The sequence below is a fragment of the Vitis riparia genome, chromosome 10 (assembly GCF_004353265.1).
Source record: "Vitis riparia cultivar Riparia Gloire de Montpellier isolate 1030 chromosome 10, EGFV_Vit.rip_1.0, whole genome shotgun sequence".
NCBI classification, from domain to species: Eukaryota; Viridiplantae; Streptophyta; class Magnoliopsida; order Vitales; family Vitaceae; genus Vitis; species Vitis riparia.
The window spans coordinates 2148270-2164692 of NC_048440.1; the positions used below are offsets into that span (position 1 = coordinate 2148270).

The 16423-nt window shown below is 22.1% G+C and overlaps 1 pseudogene; it reads left to right on the forward strand.

Moving 5' to 3' along the window:
- Positions 1-12156: 12156 nt before the first annotated feature.
- LOC117923882 lies at positions 12157-12783 on the forward strand (annotated as a pseudogene).
- Positions 12784-16423: the final 3640 nt, after the last annotated feature.

Here is a 16423-nt window from a genome sequence, read left to right on the forward strand (position 1 = left end):
AATATTTTTTAATATTATAATATGTAGGTGTCTTTTGGAATTTAATTTGATTTTATTGCGTTACTTTGTAATTTGTAGTTTTAATTTTTATTATTCACTTATACATTATATAATATACTTTTATAAAGATTTGAATAGATTTTGATTTTATATATGGGTGACGGATGGATAACGTGTAGAGCACCTTAGTATGCTTTTATTTTTTGTTTTTAAAAATTAAGAAATATAATAATGTTTTTAAAAATTAAGAAATATAATAAAAGCCCCCAAATACGTTTTAACATTTGCAAAATTCAAAAGTATTTAATGTCTCATGTTCTCATGATTTGTTATTTAACTTTTATGAACATTTTGATAATAAAAATTAAAAATAAAGAGCATTCTTAAACGCATACCCATCATCTCTTCCTACATCTATCTCTTTTTCTTTTTCTTTTAAAAATATTATTAAATATGATTTTATTATTAGCATTAATTATACCAAACATGGTTAATATTTATAAGAATTTAAAATATAATTTAAAAATAATTTATTTTTCTTTTAAAAATAGTAAAATAAATATTGTAATACCACATGAATGAATCCGCAAATAATTTTTTTTTAAATTTTTTCTATAAATATATATATTTTTAAATTTTTTTTTTATTTGGTTAGTCCTAACTTTCTTTAAATTTTCTTTTCATAATTAGTGCATCAATGAAAATGTGTTTAGATAATGTCACTTTATTTGGACATCTTTTCTCATTAGGCCAAAAAAAATAAAATATTTAAAAATATAAAGGAAAAGAAAAAGGCAAAAGAAAAAACATATTCTTCTAAATGATTAAGTTTAAGGGAAAAAAAAAGTATTAAGGTAAAAATTTAAAAATACGTTAAAAAAAAAAAAAAAAAAAGTTCTCACATTTTTAAAATCAAAAAATAAAATCAACTATTCATGTCAATCTCGGTATTTTCCATCAAACAAATAAGAGTGTTGCTTCTCTAGTTAATATTTAAAAATTGATTTCTTACATAGAAAATAAAACAAAAATACTATATTATTCTTAATTTTCTAAACTTTATGTGCAAATAAACTTAATAACTTAATTTAAGTCCTTATGTAAATTAAGTATTTTTGGTAAATAATTTAATAATATGATTTAAAGTCAAACACAACTTTAAGTAATAAATAAAAACAATAAATTTATTCTTAAAGTCACGTTTTCATTTTATCTTTTCACCCTTATTTGCCCTAATTATTTCAATAATCTCATTTGCTACTCTACAATCTCCGCTATTACTTGACTCCCTTTGCCCTAATTATAATTTATAAGGATAAATATGTCAATTTGATGAATTTCAAGAAATTTTAAGTTAATTTTATCCAAAGACTTTAATACTTAAAGTAATAATTAAATAATAAGTTTTAAATCGATAATTTAAATATAATTTTACTTAAAATCAACTTAAATCATTAAGTAATAAGTATTAAGTTTTATCAAACATTTACTATAATTTCTAGAAACATATCAAAATAAAACTTATTACAAGTAGGACTCTTTCTTTTAGAATTATGCTAAAAACAAACAATATTTATAAATGATTATTAAAAAAATAATTTAATTTTAATTCACTATGAGATTTTTAAATTCTTTATTAATTAATAAACTTACAACCAAATCATGCTATAAATATAATTCCTTTGAATATAAATTAGAATGTAATTCGTATATTTAAAAATATATATATATATATATATATATATATATATATTGAAACAAGGTGCTATTATAGTTACATTTTGATTTTGATTTTGATTTTGATGATTCTTAATATATTATACATGATTAAATAGGAAATATATATCCTAAGATATGATATCTTTGTATATTATATATAATGGACATGATAGTCCAACATAATATATTCATATGTTATTATGTTATATTATGTTTATATTCAATTTGTGAAATGAATAAAAGAATAATATAAAATAAATATTATTTCTCAATGTTTCAAAAAAAAAAATATCACATTTCAATATTTTTTATTTAAAAAATGAAATTTCTCTTATATGTAACAATATTTATTATTAAAATATTTAAATTTTATAAATAATTTTTTTTTATATTATGTTATTCAATATATAAAAATAATTTATATATCATATATTAATAATATTTTATAATATATTTTATAAATATTATTTTTAGTGTTTCTTTTTTAAACATAATTTAATTTATAATAAAAAATTATTTTGTAAAAATAAGTATATAAAAAAAATAAAAAATTTGATTAAAAAAATAAATTTATAATACATGGGATATATATATGTCATATCATATGATTAAGATGTCACATGTAAAATGAATATAAAAAAGAGAATGGATAATATATTAAACCACTTATCCTATTTTATGTTTAGTTGAAGATATGATAGGATAAATAATAAAATACATTCTACTATTTCATTACTAATCATATAATAAGATAATATTATATCCTATCTCTTACGATGTCCAACCAATCGAACATGACCTAAAACTATATTTGATTAGTGGGATATGACAGAAGATATATATTTATATATATTAGGATATTATATCTTATTAGTTAATAAATATATATCTTAAAATATGATTTCAAATGAAATATGATATATTTGAATATACATATCCAATGAACATAATATTTTAAGATAACATATCAAATGCGATATGTTATATTATATTATGTTTATATATAATTTGTGAAATGAATAAGAAATAATATGAAATATATATTATTTTTAATATTTAAAATAAAATTATATCACATTCCAATATTTTCTATTTTTTAAAAAATGAAATTTCTCTTATATTTAACAATATTCATGATTAAAATATTTAAACTTTATAAATAAAAAAATTTTAATTTATGTTATTTAATATATAAATAGCATATATTAATATTATTTTATAAATATTTGTTTAGCATTTCTTTTTTAACCATAAATTTAGTTTATAATAAAAACTTATTTAAAAAATGAGTATATAAAAAAATAAAAACTAAAAAATAAAAAATAAAAAATAAATTTATGATATATGAAATATGGATATCTCATATTTTATCATGAAATTAACATCTCATTCAAAAATTGAAATTGTCTATAATACTATTATCAACACCATTTGAAAAAGAAAGTATGTATCAATTTATTAACAACATAAGTTTGTATAGTTGTGATTCCACTTATTAACAATGAATTTAATGCAAAATGATGACCAACTAGAAGACTAAGAAAATAAGATACAAGGATCAAAGAAGCTATTGTGGTGCTAAGAGAATTATCATTTTCAAATGGGATCATATTAAACAAATGTAATAGTTTTCTTTTAATCACTCAAATAACCACAGACAAAAGTCTCAAGATATTGTCTTTAAGGTCAAAAATCCCAAATTAGTGAAATTCTTCGTAATTTATATAATATACTAAAAAAATCTAGAATATGTTCGATTTTGAAAAAATTGAAAGAAAATAGAAGAGAAACAAAATTAAAAGGAAAAATAAACAAAAAAAAAAAGAAAAATAACAAAATAAATTTACACACAATAAATCTTTTATTAATATTAAAAAAAATATATATATATATGTTATGTGAGTATTTGATAAACCAACTTAATAACTTAAAGTGATTTAATAATTTAATTTAAGTAATTAAATAAATTAGATATATTTAGTAAAATAACTTAATGATATGATTTAAAATCAAAACTAACTTTTAAGTAATAAGTAAAAATAATTAATTTATTCTTAAATCAATATTTCCATTTACCTTTTTATCCTCATTTGTAATATTAGGATTTTATATATATATATATATATATATATATATATATATATATATATATATATATATATATATATTGAAATTACTTAAAAAAAAAAATAGAGACATGTTAAATCCATATTTTTATTTACCTTTTTATTTTTATTTATTTTAATTATTTTTATAATCACTTTTGACCTTCGTTGATACTTCACTTCCTTTGCCTCAATTATAATATACGAGGACAAATATATTAATTAAAAATTTAAAATAAATTTTAAGTAAATTTTATTAAACTATCTTAATAATAAGTTTTAATATTTCTTCCAAATCATATTTTTCTTAAGCTATAATGCCAAGAAGTCTGTTTCAACTTCACGATAAATGTCACGTGTTCCAAAAAGACCGTATAGACCTGTCGAATCCTGATAATAATAATGAACTAGACATAGAGCTTCAACATGAGGCCTACAAAACGTCAAAATCTTAGGGGTAATGAAAAAATGGAGAAATTTTGGCAAAGATAAACGAAACCAGCATATGTATAAGGAAAGGCCTTTGGCTTCGAGGGCGGCCACTCCAACTTCAGATTTCTCTCTCCTCAGGTCTCTCTTTCTCTCTCTATCTTCTCTACCCATCGATTGAGATCATTTTCTAGGGTTTCTTCGTTTAATTATCAAAATGTATTTCTTGTCTATTATCATACTATTTGTTTTCAGTTTTTAATTTGGGCTTAATTTTACCACTCATCATGCAATTTCCTTATTTTTTCTTGTATTTTTCGTGTTTGGTTGGTGTGAAACCCTGATCTGATTAAAAGAAAACGAGAACTAAACCCGCGCGTGGCAAATACAAATTCTTGAAAAGTGAAATAATGAAGCATTCCTAGGTTTGTTAGTAAATTATAGAATTTGATTTCTTGTTGTTGATCACATGTTAGTTGTTTGTGTATAATTTTTCTGTATTTTTTTTTTATATATATTTGGGCTTGATTTTATTTTCCCTTTTTTTTATTTGTTTCCTGTTTGGCTGCTTTGAAACCCGAGCCGAAGAAAGGAGAGGAAAAACTGAAACTTTATAGTCACTGTTCTTCTGTTTCGAGGAGAAAAGGCAAGTTTTTTAAAATTGAAATAAGTGAACAACGGCAGCTGGACTTTTCTCTCAAAAGTGCTTGAATTGTGGTTGGTTATTTAATTTTCCTTCTTCTTGAAAGCCCCCCATCCCCTTCCCCACCACATATAAAGCCTTTATGTTATGAGTTTTTTTTTTTTTTTTTTCTTTTCATTTTTAATCACTTTTTGCAAGTTGCATATGGAAACATTAAACAGGACAAATGAGTTTTTTTCTCAACTGGAACAACAGCTCACATTTTCATTCTGACTCTTTCTCACCTTGTCATTACAATATTTACCTGGTTGATATTTCAAAATAATTTGCTTAATGTTCCAGGGTTGCAGATAACATTTTTGCTTTTCTAATAAATCAAATGACTGAAATTTTTTTCTCTCTAGAAATATGGGATGGCAGGTGTTTCCAACAGTTTTGTCCCGCCTATGAAGTGTGGTAGGTTATTTAATTTTCCATCTCCTTGAAAGCCCCAGCCCGCCCTCCTCGTCGTATAAAGCCTTTATGATATTGAGTTTTGGATTTTCAAACCCCAGCCCATTATGAGGGTTTTTTTTTTTTTGATATTGTATTAGAATAATATATGAATTCATTTATAGAATATATTCTTCATTTTCCCATGCCACCCATTCCCACAACATAAAAACAACAAAATATGAATATCATTTACTAACGCCGGAACTCGTAAAAACATTACATAAATGATGAACATAATAATAATGTTAACAATGAAATATCAATGAAGAATCGCTTTCACAAATTTTACATGAAATTAATAATATTTTAATTACTAAATATCACAAAAAATGAAATATTTGCTACTATCCATATACATTTTACAAGAAGGTTTAAAATGGAAATTAAATAATTTTAAATGAAACTATGCAGGTTATAATTCTTAAAAGAAAAAAAAACATTTAAAAAAAAATTGAAACGTTCATTGTTAACAACTCAATAATATGACTAAAATTATCAAATTTAAACCAATACAATCTTGTTGCCTTTTCAATATAAATTCATATTTGTTCATAATTAGTCATAATTTTGTTTGATCGAACACAAATATAAATGGGAGAAAAGAACATATATATCAATATCATTTGAAAATTTGTACAAAATTTATTGTCTACAAAGTATTTTTATTTTTAATGATAAACAAACATTATGATTATATATATTTAAATTATAAACAAACATTAAGATTCAAATATCCTATATTTATTTATATTACAAATATTATATATATTATATTAATTTTAAATATTATGTATTTTGTATAATAATTAAATATAAAACAAGTATAAACTTATAAATAAAATTATCAATGTTGTAAAATAAAAAATACTTATACATGTATGATCATTTTTATATTATTGAATATATTCAAACTAGATAAATTTATATAAAATCTAATTTTAAATTCTAAATATTATTATTAGATATCGCCAATTATATCATATATATATATATATATATATATATATATATATATATATATATCAATTTCTTTAAGAAAACAATCTCAAAATGTCTATTATTATTTCTTATATCATTTTTTAGAATTTTTCTCAACATTTTCATGAGTCTCATTCAATATCCCTTTTACAAATATTTTGCATCAGAATATCTATATTTTCCAATATATCCATAAAATTAAATTATCAATATATCCTTAAAAACTGATATTTTCATCATGGCCTATTATGAGTCATTAGACACCAAAAGGAAGTGTAAAATATAAGATATCATAAGATATCCTACATATGGTTATTAAGAATTCTCATTGTTGAGGACAAGAATAAATAAACAAATATTTTTGGATAAATCCCAAAACCTTTCAAACTCTAATATTATCGATGATAAGTGTAAATAGTAGCTAGCAATTTTCAAAATCCTATATGTTAATTGTACTATTCTAATTGAACCACAAAACAAGTTATGATGAACTTATATCCTTTAAAAATAATTTAAGGTTATATTAAGTTGGTCAGATATAACATGAGATTAGATAAGAGAGTAGATATTATATCATAACCCATGTTTGGTTGGTGATATGATAGGATAAGTTATCACATCACTTATCTTATTTTATGTTCAACCAAACATGTGATATGATAAGTGGTGGGATATATTATTCATACTTTTTTTTTACCTTTTTCACATGAGATATGTTAATCCCATGGTATGATATGAGATATACATATGCCATATATCAAAATTTTATTTATTTATTTATTTATAATGATAATATACTCATTTTACAAAATAATTTTTTATTATAAATTTAATTTATGATTTAAAAAGAAAAACTAAAAAAATATTTATAAAATAATATTAATATATAGTATATAAATTATTTTTATATATTAAATAACATAATATTAAAAAATTTATTTGTAAAGTTTAAATATTTTAATCATGAATATTGTTAAATATAACAAAATTGTTATTTTTTTAAATAAAAAAAATATTTGAATGTGATATAATTTTTATTTTAAACATTAAAAATAATATATGTTTCATATTATTGTTTATTTATTTAACAAATTAAATATAATATAATATAATATAACATATCTTATTAGATTTGCTACCTTAAATATCATATTCATAGGATATGTATATTCAAAGATATCATATCTCATTGAACATCATATCATAAGATATGCATATCCTATCTAATGATATATGATATCTTAAGATATACATATTATATCCTATCATATACTGTCAACCAAACGTAGTCTAAGAGATTAAGAAAATATCTTACTATGGGATTAGCATATCCCATGTAAAAGGGATTAAAAAAAAGGTGGACAATATATCTCACCATGTATCATATTTCGTGTTTGGTTAAACATAGAATAAGATAAATGATGAAATAACTTATCTCAACCTATCACCAACCAACCATATATCCCCTCTTTTATCATGTGTCATACTATATTTGACCAACCAAACATAACCTCAAATATTAAGAAAATATCTTTAGTTGTGTTTCTTATACAAAACTTTTTTTTTTTTTTTAATCAAATTTAACTAGTCCGCTACTTAAGCAAATGATAATTTTCTTGGAGTAATATAGTAATATCTAAGGATCATACTCCATTAATATTTGGGTCTTGTCACTAGTTTTATAAATAATGTTAGTCTTAATTAAATTAGGACCATATTTTCTTAATTAAGTGGGCTTATTTTATTATTTTTACTCTATTAGATGATTGATTAAATTATGAAATACTTTTATTATCCTAGTTTTATTAGGATATGAAATTATAATTTAATTAGATATTAAAGAATAATTTAAAACCATAGTAAAATCCCTATAAAATAATACTCTTGAAATCGTGAAAAATTATTATCTTAGTGGGATTATTGATTTATGGATAAATGAATTCATTATTAATTTATCAACAAATTCATAATTTATTAATTTATTCATTATGAATATTTATTCATTTGGAGAACATCATGTTTATAATATATATATATATAAATGACTTAAAATCCAAAAACAATAAATATGGTCAAAAGTAAATAGATAGAAGCCTAAGACTCTCTAAAACAAGAGATAATTATTAATTGAAGAAGATAAAAGGACACCCACAATGAAGAGATATGGTGTCAAAACCTAATGTCTTAAAAGATAAAAAAGTTTTAAGTATGCGATGTGAATAAATAGTTGAATTGAAAAAACTAGGAATTGTAAAAACTTGCTCAATATTGTATTTTGAATTTTTGTTTGTTATTTGGTTATTTATTTATTTATTTATTTATTTTTATATGGATTTCATTGTTTATTAATGTATATTTTCTTAACACCTTAAGGATTTTAAAAAGAATCATTATTTTATCCAAAAAAAAATTTAGACATCAATTTTTTTTAAAGAGCTTTCAAACCATTATTTTTTTCAACGTAAGTTTTTTAGAATTCTATATATAAAAATATTGCTATTTTAAAATTTTAAAATAAAAGATAAGAGATGTATCTAAATAAATACTAAATAATTTGTAAAATATTTTTAAAATTTTGACTAATTATATAGTTGATGTCACATCGCATGAAATTCAAATTATTTTGAGATGAATAAAGAGAATTTAATCTTTAATAAGTAAGATTGCCTTCCTCTTCCTTTTTTTTTTTTTTCTAACTAAAACATCATTTTCCCCTTTATTTTCAAATTCCTTGAATTTTGATGCATACCGCTAATCTCCTCTCAAGATGGTGAAAATTTATTGGTATCCCATCACCATAGATGAAAGTTTCCATTTTTTTTTGCCAAAATTTCGGGTTTCGGTGGCCAACGATACGAAAAAGGGGGGTGAAATGTCAACAGAAGAAATTTGGCCAAATTTCGGTTAAAATCGGCAAAAAAATCGTCGGCTGTAGGCGAAAAATCAGCGAAATCTTCAAAAAAATGCCGACCGCTGCAATTTTATCAGCGAAATTTCGGTTTGTATCGCTGATTTTTTGGGAAATTTCTCGATATTTCCTACCAGTCTAGCCCGCGCACAGGATACAAAATTTGTCCAATTTTTTTTTTTTAAAAAAAAACATAAGATGTTATTTGGTAATCTGATCATGATTTGCAAGCAAAGGTTGTGTTTTTCAGCCTGGCTCAAAAATTGTGGATTTAGGGTTCATGAAATTTAAATCCAATGGCACAAAAGCAAAGCGACCCCTAGAACAGATCCAGAAAACATAGGGAGCAAAAAAAAAAAAAGACAATTTTTTTGGTTTTCCTTGGGGGTTTTGAATGGATTTTCTCAGAAATCAAACGAGGATGAATTTTCCCGGAAATCGAATGGGGGATGGATTTTCTTGGGAATCAAACGGGGGTTGCAAAAAAAAAGAAGAAAAAGTAACAAATGATTAGATTAGAACCTGCGAGGATTGAGAGTGGAAGAGGAAAGTAGGGCCATTTTTTTTTATTTTTTAGATTTAGTAGAGATAAAAAAAAATGGAAACAAATCATGACTCTTATGCATCTGATGGTCCAAATTGAAGCTGATCCAACGATCAAAATTGAACCCTAACGGCTATGTGATAATATGTACAAATTATTGATATTTAATGAAATTAAGTCTTTCATGAAACTTGATAATGACTGTACAATTGCAAAATTCACATTTCTTATTGACCCACATAATATAATTACATCTAATATCGTAAATCATATAATATATATATCAAATTCTTCAACAAAACAAATTTAAATTGTCTATTATACTTCTAATTATATTGTTACTAGGTTTTTCTTACATTTCTATGAGTTTTGATTAATTTTTTCCCTATCAAAATTTTTTTCCAAAATATCCGTCGATATTTCTCAGATATATCCGTGATTACCGATATTTTCATCAATGCCCATCACCACCTCTAATCGGATAAGAATGGTGAAATTCCCCTAAATAAGGAATGAATTCAGAACCAGGGGACCCTTTTTCCCGCTTAAACCCGTCCTCGTTGTCACACCAATTATATTATATTGTATATCCTATATAATTTTATAATTAAAAATTATATATATTTAAAAACTAAATGTCAATTCTAACTTTTTAAAATGAAATCCTTATTAAAACTCAAACATTAATGATTTCGTTAGACTTCGTTTTTGCTTAGATATATTTCTTGTTTTTTATTTTAAATTAATATTTTTCATAAAAAATATTTAAAAATAAAACTATAGTGTAAATTTATGTGATGTCTTAAGATTACTTTTAAAATTTTTTAAATTTTATATAAAAAAATGTTTTTAATTCCTCAATTTTTTAATTAACTTGAAAACAATATTAAATTTTGTTTGTAATCTTTTAGAAATTCTTGTATTTTATATAGATATTAGTATTATTTTTTGTTTTGAAAATAAAAATCAGAAAATGTATCTAACCAGACATTAATTTTGCTAATTATCATTAAAATATTTTTTACGATAATGTCATATTTTAATAAACTGAAAAGATAACTTATCTAACTGTAATGAGAAGTCTATAATCAATATTTTTAAAATAAAAAATCTATATTAATTTAAAAAATCAATATTTATATTTTATAAATAAAAATGGGAATTTGTCTCGGAGCCCTCTCCAATTATGCCTCATTTACATCCTTCCATTTGCATCCTCGTGGCAAATCATACGTTGAATTAGCAAATTGGGATGCTTATATCTCATAAAAGCATTCTTTTTATATATATTGCAATATACCTTTGCAATCCTATCAAAAGAGATTTAAAACCTTAAAGCTATATTTGGTTGTGAGAGAAAAAAAAAAGTGAAAGAAAATAAAAAAATTAAAATTATTACATTATGTTTATATAATATTTCAAAATAATTTCATTTATTTTAACTTTTTTATATAAAGATTAAATAATTTTAAAATAAAACGATTTTTAATTAATTTTAATTATTATTATTTTCATATTTTACCGTACAACCTCAAATTAATACTATCATTATTTGATTATAATTAATATTAAATCAAAATATTTTTTTTGAAATATTAAAAATTAAATATTAATTAGAGTCCTAATTCTAATTAGAGTCCTTCCAAATATTAATTAGAGTCTTAATTCTTACAATATGACAATTATATTTTGATTTTAATTAGAAAACCGATTCTCTTCTTATATATAAATTTATGGGTAGCATAAACTTTACTTATTGTACCAAAGAAGAATTGTCCATCATCTTCTTCAACACCATGAAACTCTCACAATTCTTTATCTTCTCTTTTATTTCAATTTCTCTTTTTGGATGTGTTAATTCACATCAAGCCCTAAAATACAACACACTTGAGCTTCCTTCAGGGGTATCTGGCCCTAAAAGCATTGCCTTCGATTGTAATGGAGATGGTTCTTATACTGGCATCTCGGATGGTAGAATTTTAAAATGACAAGGTTCGAAACATGGATGGAAGGAGTTTGCAATCACTTCCCTGTTCAGGTAAAAACTACTTGTAAATTTTTTATTCATTATGTTTAGTATTATTCACTTATTATACATATATTTCTTAAATAGATTTAAAATATAATAATATATAATTAATTTTTAATTATGTTGTATATTCATATTAATTGCATGACATAAAGTATCTTTTAGTGTTCAATTCAACCTTCTTTGTAATTGTAAGTGTACATTTTATGTTGGATAAAATGTATGAAAGTATTTGAAATAATTGAAGTATTTGCTTTTGTGCTTGATTAGGATTCCTAAATTTTGTGATGGATCAGCCAACCTACAATGGAACAAGTATGTGGAAGACCATTGGGTCTTAAATTCAATGAAGCAACATGTGATCTTTACATTGCATATGCTATTTTGGGCTATTGGTGGTTGGGCAAAATGGTGGAGTTGCCAAACAAGTAGCCATTAGTGCAAAAGGAGTCCCATTTCGATTCACTAATTCTTTGGACATTGATAAAAACATTGGAGTTGTCTATTTTACTGATACTAGCACCATATTCCAAAGATGGTATGTATCATCAATTTACTCATTATATAGATTTTTTGTTTTAAAGTTTGTCCATATAGTCACAAGACAATGATTTTGTTTTAGTTACTGAAACGACTGCCGCCAAAGTCACAAGATATTGGCTCCAAGGTCAAAAATCTCAATTGAGTGACACTTTTACACAACTTGTTGGGTGTCCAGATAATATTCAAAGAAACATTCATGGGGAATTTTGGGTTGCACAAAATAATTGTGGAAGACTAGAAGTAAAAGTTAGACCGGTAAGACTTAATAAAGAAGGGAAGATCGTTGAAGAATTAAGTGTGGATGGTGGCCCTTTGAGTGAAGTCCAAGAGAAAAATAATAGTTTATGGTTAGGTTCTGTGATTTTGTCATATATAGGTGTGTTAAATTAGAATATTTTTGAATATTATAATATGTAGGTGTTTTTTGGAATTTAATTTGATTTTATTGCGTTACTTTGTAATTTGTAGTTTTAATTTTTATTATTCACTTATACATTATATAATATACTTTTATAAAGATTTGAATAGATTTTGATTTTATAAATGGGTGACAGATGGATAACATGTAGAGTATAGCACTTAGTATGCTTTTATTTTTTGTTTTAAAAATTAAGAAATATAATAATGTTTTAAAAAATTAAGAAATATAATAAAAGCCCCCAAATACGTTCTAAATTGCAAAATTCAAAGGTATTTAATATCTCATGTTCTCGTGATTTGTTCTTTAACTTTTATGAACATTTGATAATAAAAATTAAAATAAAGAGCATTCTTAAACCATACCCATCATCGCTTCCTACATCTATCTCTTTTTCTTTTTTTTTAAAAATATTATTAAATATGATTTTATTATTAGCATTAATTATATCAAACATGGTTAATATTTATAAGAATTTAAAATATAATTTAAAAATAATTTATTTTTATTTTAAAAATAGTAAAATAAATATTGCAATACCACATGAATGAATCCCTTTTCTTTTAAAATTTTTCTATATATATATATATATATTTTAAATTTTTTATTTGGTTAGTCCTAACTTTCTTTAAATTTTCTTTTCGTATTTAGTGCATCAATGAAAATGTGTTTAGATAATGTCACTTTATTTGGACATCTTTTCTCATTAGGCCATTTTTTTTTTTAACTATAAAGGAAAAGAAAAAGGTAAAAGAAAAAACATATTCTTCTAAATGATTAAGTTTAAGGAAAAAAAAAAGTATTAAGGTCAAAATTTAAAAATAAGTTAAAAAAAAAAGTTTTCACATTTTTAAAATAAAAAAATAAAATCAACTATTCATGTCAATCTTAGTATTTTCCATCAACAAATAAGTGTTGCTTCTCTAAATAATATTTAAAATTTAATTTCTTACATAGAAAATAAACAAAAATACCTTCTAGAATAATATATTATTCTTAATTTTCCTAAACTTTATGTGCAAATAAACTTAATAACTTAATTAAGTCCTTATGTAAGTTAAGTATTTTTGGTAAATAATTTAATAATGTGATTTAAAGTCAAACACAACTTTAAGTAATAAATAAAAACAATAAATTTATTCTTAAATTCACGTTTTCATTTTATCATTTCACCCTTATTTGCCCTAATTACTTCAATAAATCCTTTACTACTCTACAATCTCCGTTATTACTTGACTCCCTTTACCCTAATTATAATTTATAAAGATAAATATGTCAATTTGATGAATTTCAAGAAATTTTAAATTAATTTTATCCAAAGACTTTAATACTTAAAGTATTAATTAAATAACAAGTTTTAAATCGATAATTTAAGTATAATTTTACTTAAAATCAACTTAAATAAAGTATTAAGTTTTTATCAAACATCTACTATAATTTCTAGAAACATATTAAATAAAACTTATTACAAGTAGGACTCTTTCTTTTAGAATTATGATAAAAAACAAACATATTTATAAATGATTATTAAAAATAATTTAATTTTAATTCACTATGAGATTTTTAAATTCTTTATTAATTAATAAACTTACAACCAAATCATGCTATAAATATAATTCCTTTGAATATAAATTAGAATGATAATTCGTATATTTTAAAAAAAAATATTGAAACAAGGTGCTATTATAGTTACATTTTGATTTTGATTTTGATAATGACCTTGAGCTTTTTTTGTCTCTGTGAGTGATAATTAAATATATAAAGCTACGTTTAGTTAGCAGGATAAGATATAATGGAATATGTATATCTTAATATGTTATATATGATTAATAGGAAATATATATCCTAAGATATGATATCCAATTGGATATGATTTTTGTATATTATATATAATGGACATGATAGCCCAACATAATATATTCATATGTTATTATGTTATATTATGTTTATATGCAATTTGTCAAATGACTAAAAGAATAATATAAAATATATATTATTTTCATGTTTAAAAAATATATATATATACATTTCATATTTTTTATTTAAAAATGAATTTCTCTTATATGTAACAATATTTATAATTAAAATATTTAAATTTTATAAATAATTTTTTTATTATGTTATTCAAATATATAAAATAATTTATATATCATATATTAATAATATTTTATAATATATTTTATAAATATTATTTTTAGTGTTTCTTTTTAAACATAATTTAATTTATAATAAAAAAATATTTTGTAAAAATAAGTATATAAAAAAAATTGATTAAAAAAATAAATTTATAATACATTGGATATGTATATCTCATATCATATGATTAAGATGTCACATGTAGAAGGAATATAAAAAGGAGAATGAATAATATATTAAACCACTTATCCTATTTTATGTTTAGTTGAAGATAGGATTAGGATACGATAAATAATGAAATACATTCTACTATTTCATTACTAATCATATAATAAGATAATATTATATCTTATCTCATACGATGTCCAACCAATCGAACATGACCTAAGACTATATTTGATTAGTGGATATGATAGGTTATATATGATATAAGATATATATATATTAGGATATTATATCCTATTGGTTAATAAATACATATCTTAAAATATGATTTCAAATTAAATATGATATTTTGAATATACATATCCAATGAACATAATATTTTAAGATAACATATCAAATGCGATATGTTATATTATATTATGTTTATATATAATTTGGGAAATGAATAAGAAATATATTATTTTCAATGTTTAAAATAAAAATTATATCACATTCCAATATTTTCTATTTAAAAAAAATGAAATTTCTCTTATATTTAACAATATTCATGATTAAAATATTTAAACTTATAATAAAAAAAATTAATTTATGTTATTTAATATATAAATAGCATATATTAATATTATTTATAAATATTTGTTTAGCTTTTCTTTTTTAACCATAAATTTAATTTATAATAAATAATTATTTAAAAAATGAGTATATAAAAAAATAAAAAATAAATTTATGATATATGAAATATGAATATCTCATATCTTATCATGAAATTAACATTTCATTCAAAAATTGAAGTTGTCTATAATATTGTTATCAACACCATTTGAAAAAGAAAATATGTATCAATTTATTAAGAACGTAAGTTTGTATAGTTGTGATTCCATTTATTAACAATGAATTTAATGCAAAATAATAACCAACTAGAAGGCTACGAAAATAAGATCCAAGGACCAAAGAAGCGATTGTGGTGCTAAGAGAATTATCATTTTCAAATGGGATCATATTAAACAAATGTAATAGTTTTCTTTTAATCACTCAAATAACCACAGACAAAAGTCTCAAGATATTGGCTTTAAGGTCAAAAATCCCAAATTATATAGGATATTATATGGGGAAGTTGTGTTTGGGGAGCCCCATTTGAAGGTTATATGGGAATGAAACCCATAGAAAGTGGAATATGGGCTTTGTCCATTAATGATAAGAATATTTTTTTTTATGCACTAAATACTGTTTCAAAAAGTTATTCCAAAATTGCCCTTTTGTTTTCCTTGTCAGCAGCCACCACGGTCTCCATGTAAGTAGCCACTGGTCTCC